The following is a 7,991-nucleotide window of genomic DNA, read 5'->3' on the forward strand; positions in this document are numbered from 1 at the left end:
TGTCATCCCTAAGTGTATCAGCCTCCAGGAGAGGACGTAATCCCCTAAGTAGGCTGGAAAGAATTATTTTCCATGTTATGGCCGGGGCTCATCCTGGTCAATATTTTTCTTTACTCGGGAAAACAGGTAATTTACACAGGTAAATAACAAATAGAAGTAAGTTGTTGGGTGAATATGTGGTATGGAGAAAAGCAAGGAAAGGGAGGAATGCCTGGCCCTGGGGATTCCTATTTCAAATAGGATGGTTAAGATCTCACCTGAAAGGGCCCTTAGAACAGTAACTGGAGGAGGTCTGGAAGCAAGCTGTGTATCTGGGAGAACAGCCTTGAAGGCAGCAAAGAGTTCACAGGCTCTGAGACACCCAAGGCCTTCGCCTATTCAAGGGATAGCAAAGAGAACCGTGGGCTCGAGCACAGTAGGAATATAGAAGTGAAAAAGATACTCTGACCAAAGACTGGTATCCATCCACACTATATAAAGAATGCCTGTTCTGTATGTTGGCAAATTGAACACCAATAAAAAATTTATTATTAAAAAAAAATAAAAAAATAAAAGCAAAAAAGTGAATGCCTGTAACTCAGTAAAAACAATCTAATTAAGAATGGGTATAAAAAAAATGGGTGTCACATCTGAACACTTTACAAAAGATAGATGAATCAAGCCAATACAACACGAGATGTTTGACATCATAGATAAGTGCAAATTTAAAACGCAATGAGCTGCTAACTACATACCCACATAACTAAACTTTTAAAAACTAGTAGTATAAGTGTTGTCAAACACAACTGGTATTGCTGGCCTGAATTTTTAAAAATAGTATAACTATAGAAAAGTGTAGCAATTTCTTTAAAAATCAAATGTGTATTTACTCTACTCAGCAATTTCATTCCTTGGCATTTATCCAGGAGAAATGAAAACATGCACAAAAGCCTGTTCATGAATGTTCACAGCAACCTTTCTCTTAAGAGAAAAAATGGGAAACAACCAATGCCCAACAACAGTCAATGGATAAACAAATTGTAGTAAATTCATACAAGGAAATACTACTCAGTAACAAAAAGTAATGTTAAAGCTTTTTTTTTCCTGGAAAAAAAAAATAGTAATGTTATTGATACTTGCAACTGTATTTGCAACATGAATGAATCTAAAAACATAGCAAAAAAAAGTGCAAGAACTAGAATTTAATATATTACTGTATGATCCCTTTTCTACAAAACTCTAGGAATTAAAATTTTATTTTAGAGGGACTGGAAAGCAAAAGAGTGATTGTTGGAAATGGAGTGGGAGACAAGTACTGGAAAGGACCCCAAGCAAATCTTCGTCATGAAGCCAGCGTTCTAGATCTTGATGTGGTGTTAATTACAAAAGGAGTGTGACTTTGTCAAAATTCATCTAACTATGCACTTTAAAAGTATATTTTATAGACTATAAATTATGCATCAATAAAGTTGATTAAAAATACTTTTTTTTTAAAGTGGCTCAGTTTTTAGCAGCTTATTTGTAACCCCCCCAAAGCTGGAAACAACTGAAATGTTCATCAAGTGAATGGATATACAAATTGTATATACATACAATGGACTACAAGTTGGCAATAAAAGGAACCAACTATAGTGGCATACAGTAACATGGATGAATCTCAAAATAATCATCCTGAATTTAAAAGGCCAGACATAAAAGCAGTACATATTTTATGATTCTGCTTATATAAAGCAGATCAGTGATTGCTTAGGTAGGGGGCCTCAGGTGGAAAAGGGGATTACAAAACAACACAAGGAAACTTTGGGGGTAATAGATATGTTCTGTCTTAATTGTGGCAGTGGTTTCATGATTATATACATGTCAAGTATCAAACTGTACATTTAAAAACACAGCGTAGGGGATCCCTGGGTGGCTCAGTGGTTTGGCCCAGGGCGCGGTCCTGGAGTCCGGGATCAAGTCTCGTGTCGGGCTCCCGGTGTGGAGCCTGATCCTCCCTCTGCCTGTGTCCCTGCCTCTCTATCATAAATGAATGAATGAATGAATGAATGAATGAATGAATGAATAAATATAAAAAAAATAAATAAATAAATTTTTAAAAATAATAAAAAAAACAGTGTATCATGTCAATTATATCTCAAACTTCTATTTATTTATTTTTTTGGAGATGGAGGTAGGGAGGGGTAGAAGGAGAGGGAGAGAGAATCTTAAGCAGGCTCCATGCCCAGCATTGAGCTTAACACACAGGGTTCGATCTCATGACCCTGAAATCATGACCTGATCCAAAAATTAAGTCAGATCTTAACTGCCTGAGCCATGAGGAGGCCCCTCACCTCAGACTTTTAAAAATCACGAGACAGTAATTTATCTGTATTTAAATAGGTACAATTAAAAAATTGACAATACTAAGTGCAAGTAAGGATGTGAGCGACTGGAACTCCTATAACCCAACTGATGGGGATGTCAAATAGTACAGCCATTTTGGAAAAACTTGGCAGTTTCTTATAAAATTACACCTCATAGCAGTCTCACTGCAAGGCAAATAAACACATATGTTCACATGAAAACCTGTATACAAATGTTAATAGCAACTTTGTTCAAAAGTCAAAAAGTGGAATTCTATCAACCTGTAGATGGATAAACAAATTGTGGTACATCCATACAATAGAATACTAACTCAGCATCAAAAAGAGAATTGACTATGGATCCCCCTCAGTGACATAGATGGATCTCAAAAGCATATGCCAAATGAAAGAAGTCACATCTAAAAGGCTATATATACTGTATAACTAAACTCACATGACATTCTATAAAAGGCAATAATATATATAGACCAAAACTGATCAGTGGTTGCCAGGGTCTGAGGGTAATAGCAGTTAGTTACAAAATGACACGAGGGAAATTTTGGGGGATGATGGCAAGGTTCTCAGTTGTGGTCTAGTTACAAAACTGCATTTGTCAAAACTCACAGAACTGTACACTAAAAAAGGATGAATTTTACTGTTCTTAAAAAGTCATCTCAGAGGTAAAGAGTTGCAGAGGAAGAGATAAAATTAGTTCAAAAGATTTGATTTGGTAAAGTGTTAAATGAGAAATTTTAGCAAACTTGTTCTACTCTGCAATATTATATACTTGCATAAATATTATAAACTTGCATAAATATGCATAACTGTTACTATCTGATAAAGTGAGTCTAACTTTGGAAGTATTATCTGAACAATTGGGTCAGGGACAACACCAAAACTCAAACTGTTTCCAAGTCATGTGAAGATAACCCCCAGAATAAATGCCTACCTACAAGTCTATAGCCTATACTTCTTGATAAATTGTTAACTTTTCAATATAATTGACATTTCTGTATTCCTAAAGGTATAAGTATTGTAGGATCTCAATGTCAAGTCAGTGGAAGAGCTCTGGTATTTCCCACTCTTGTATACATGATTGAACAATTAAAACCTAGGACTGCTGGGGGAACTAGGTGGCTCAGTGGTTGAGCGTCTTTTGGCTCAGGTAGTGATCCCAGAGTCCTGGGATCAAGTCCTGCATCAGGCTCCCCGCAGGGAGCCTGCTTCTCTCTCTGCCGGTATCTCGGTCTCTCTCTCTGTCTCTCATGAATAAATAAAATCTTAAAAATAAAAATTAAACCATGACTGCCAAATTTATTAACAGATGCTTGAGTATCTTACCTAGGTCCTCCGGAAAGCAGAGCCTGAGACAAGGATTAAAGTGCTGATGTTTTATTTGGGATATGTGCAGGGAGACGGGTGAGGAATAAAGGGAAGGAAAGCAAGGAAAGCTACAAAGCAATGTGAGGTAATGGATTACCTCATAGGCAGGCTTCACAATGAGCCAGGAAGACCCATGGGTTGTTTGGGACATGTTTGTTCAGTGGGCTTAACTTTCTCTGGAAACCTTGAAAGGAAAAACCTTCCCTGACAAACCCCACAGAAGGGATTGCAAGGAAGGGGGAATTTGCCTGCCAGGCTCCCTCCTGGCCTCTGTGTTCCATTAATCAAGGCTCCCCACAGTGGGAGCTGGCTCCTCCATACTTCATTGGCAGCTCAGAAAGCCTGATCCTGGGCAGCCCTGGTGGCTCAGTGGTTTAGTGCCGCCTTCGGCCCAGGGCATGACCCTGGAGACCCAGGATCGAGTTCCACGTTGGGCTCCCTGCATGGAGCCTACTTCTCCCTCTGCCTGTGTCTCTGCCTCTCTCTCTGTGTGTCTCTCATGAATAAATAAAATCTTAAAAAAAAAAAAGAAAAAAGCCTGAGACCTGTGACCGGCCCTATAGCTCTCCTCTCTCAAGTGAAGAAATGACAGAGGAGAGAGGGCTTGGCATGGAGGCTGTAAGGGCCTCGCAGGCCCAGAGTTTAACTTGGGCTTTAGGGGATCCCTGGGTGGCTCAGGGGTTTGGCGCCTGCCTTTGGCCCAGGGGGCGATCCTGGAGTCCCGGGATCAAGTCCCACGTTGGGCTCCCGGCATGGAGCCTGCTTCTCCCTCTGCCTGTGTCTCTGCCTCTCTATTTCTATCATAAATGAATAAATAAAATCTTAAAAAGAAAATAACTTGGGCTTCAGTCAGCTTGGGGAATGCAGTAAGGTTTGCTGGGCAAGGCTGAAAATGGGAATATGGGCCAGGTGGCAGATGGCATCTTTGTAAGGAAGAGGGCATTGAGGGAATCAGTGAATCTGTGTTTTGTGTAAAAGGAGATATAGATGAAATAAATGCTAAGTAGTGACACAAGGTACCCTGTAGGAAAAGGAATGATTCATTAGGGGGTAGAGCTGGGAGAGAAGGCTTTACTGAGATGGGCTTCCAGAATGGGAGTGATTTGTTCAGAGACTGCAGCACCATCAGAGCCAAGGGAAAAAGCTGGAAGACAAAGACATGGTGGCGTAAATGTGACACAAGGTACTCCAATGGCCTGCACACTGTAGAATGGAGTAAAGTAGAGCAGAGGCTTTGAAAAGTCAGCTTGGAGTCAGATCACAGAAGGCCTGACAAGGAGTTGGAAGTGGGCTCTGAAGGCCAGAAGCCATCCGAAATTTCTAAGTCAGGACATAATTCTGGGGTAGTTGTTAAAATTCCATTAGAAAGGTAGTTCATGGGTAGCCCGGGTGGCTCAGCAGTTTAGCGCCGCTTTCAGCCCAGGGTGTGATCCTGGAGACCCAGGATCGAGTCCCACGTCAGGCTCCCTGCATGGAGCCTGCTTCTCCCTCTGCCTGTGTCTCTGTCTGTCTCTCTGTGTCTCTCATGAATAAATAAATAAAATCTTAAAAAAAAAAAAGAAAAAGAAAAAGAAAAAGAAAGGTGGTTCATACAGGTTCCTACATAGGGCCTCCCTCCATAGTGGGAGTATTTGTGGCTGATACTGCAAGATCAAATCATCAGTGAGGACACTCGACGGCCTTCACTTCTGGGACACAACATGTAATGGTCAAGCATGTCAGACTCAGGATAAATCCCAAACCCAACTTTATTGTCACCAGAGACTCATTCCACTGGATGGACTGAACTCATATCTCTACTTCCTACCCAAAATGCCAATAAAGGAATTTTTACAGATTAAAAACTCACAAGACAATGAAGAGAGAGATCAAATGGTAGATGAGAGAGAGTGCAATAAAATTATCAAAGATGGCAACTGTCAGAATGGGGAAAAATAAAACTGCAGCAAGGGGAAAGTTAACAAAAAGCAAACTGACTGACAACATTATTACAAATCGCCATGAGACCACCAGAGCTTCCATCAGTTTTGAGGGGCTCAATCTTAAGTATGAAAAGATAGGAAAAAAAAAAGAAAATAAAAGATGGGCAAAAGTCACCAGATATTTCAAGAATACCTCTGAGAGAGACAGGCATCAACAAACATACAAACAAAAGGAAAATAGTTGATGCAGGAAACAGAAGAAACCTAAAAATACTGGTAACTTTGGAGAGAAAAAAGAGAATACATTCATTAAAAAAAAAAAGTCAGGGACCCCTGGGTGGCTCAGCGGTTTGGCACCTGCCTTCGGCCCAGGGCATGATCCTGGAGTCCCGGGATCAAGTCCCACATCAGGCTTCCTGCATGGGGCCGGCTTCTCCTCTGTGTCTCTGCCTCTCTCTCTTCTCTCTCTCTCTCATGAATAAATAAAATCTTTAAAAAAAAAAAAAAAAAGTACTTGAAAAAAATAAGGGACGTTCTCCTGATTTTACTTTTTTTTTAAGTATTTATTTACTCATGAGACACATGGAGAAAGAGAGAGGCAGAGACACAGAGAGAGAAGTAGGCTCCATGCAGGGAGCCCGATGTGGGACTCAATCCCAGGACTCTGGGATCATGCCCTGAGCCAAAGGCAGACACTCAACTGCTGAGCCACCTAGGCGTCCCAAGTTCTCCTGATTTTAAAAAAAGAAAGGCCAAAATGGTTAAAAATGGAAAATAAGAGAAAAAAAAATAATCAACTTAAAAGTACATTTCAAAAAAATATCCAATAATGGGATCCCTGGGTAGCTCAGCAGTTTAGCACCTGCCTTCGGCCCAGGGCGTGGTCCTGGAGTCCCGGGATCAAGTCCCACATCGGGCTGCCGGCATGGAGCGTGCTTCTCCCTCTGCCTGTCTTTGCCTCTCTCTCTCTCTCTCTCTCTCTCAATGTGTCTCTCATGAATAAATAAATAAAATCTTTTAAAAAATCCAATATTCAACTAATAGAGGTTCCTGAAATATAAAGAACAAAATTTCTCAGGACTGATGTACACAACTTGCCAGGATGAAAGGGCTAAGTATACAGCGTTACAAATTAAGAAAACAACAACAAACACACTTTTAAACATATCATGAAATTTCAAGACATTTTAGATAAAGAAGATCCTAAAGCTTTTTTGGAGAGAAAAATTATAGGTCCCAAACAAAAGCCCAAGAATCATAATACCACAGGGTTTCAAGAGCAACAACAAAATGTGGAAAACAATGAATAAATGCATTTGAAAGTACCTACCTACAAGTCTGTAACCTAGCAAATTATCAGTGGAATTAAAGAATAAAGTATACCCATTTCACAAATGCAAAAGTCTTGAAAAATTTATACCTTGGAAAGCTAAGGAAGGATATAGTCCACCAACCCGGGAATATACCATGAAAGCAGCCAGCTATGGGATCCAGGAAACAGACGAGGGATATAAGAAATGACCAGGGTAACAGTGAAGAGAAATCCCAGGGCAACAGCTACTCCCCAGGCATAGAAAACAATTAAGGTCCCTGTCATGGGCCGAGCTGTGCCACCCCTTACCCCAGACAAATTCATATGTTAAAGTCACCCTAACCCCCAGGACCTCAGAATGGGATTATAACTGGAGACAGGGTCTTGAAAGAGGTGATATGTTTAAAGGTCATAAGGGTGGGCACTAATCCAATATAACTGGTGTCCTTGTAAGAGGAAATCTGGACAGAGTCACAGATGGAAGACCACATAAGGACAAAGGGAGAAGATGGCCATCTATAAACACAGAAGAGACCAACCCAGCCGACACCTTGAGCTCAGACGTCTAGCCTCCAGAACTCTAGAGAACATAAATTTCTCTTTTTTAAACTGCCCAGTCTGGTGCTTTAAGGCAGCCCTAGCACACTAACACAGCACCCAACCTGGAGGCAACCTAGAGGGCTCCAGAAGAGATTTCAAACAAAAAAGGATCTGTGTCTATCCTAACCATATGAAGAGAAATGTTACAGCAGTGTTGGCAATATCACAAATGGGAAAAATCATCGAATGGCAAAATAAACATAGTATTTAAACATGGGAGACAAATACTAGAAGATAGTGCAAAAATATTTAGTATTACGGGAACCTGGGTGGCTCAGTCATATGTCCAACTCTTGATTTTGGTTCAGGTCGGTCATGATTTCGAGTTGTGAGATCAAGCTCCACCATAGGGCTTGGAGCTTGGCATGGAGTCTGCTTAAGATGCCCTTTCTCCCTCTCTCCCTCCCCCTCCCCCCTGATAGTAGAGAGATGATGAAAGAAAGAAAGAAAAGA

The sequence above is a fragment of the Canis lupus genome, chromosome 12 (genome assembly GCF_048164855.1).
Source record: "Canis lupus baileyi chromosome 12, mCanLup2.hap1, whole genome shotgun sequence".
In the NCBI taxonomy this organism is placed as follows: Eukaryota; Metazoa; Chordata; class Mammalia; order Carnivora; family Canidae; genus Canis; species Canis lupus.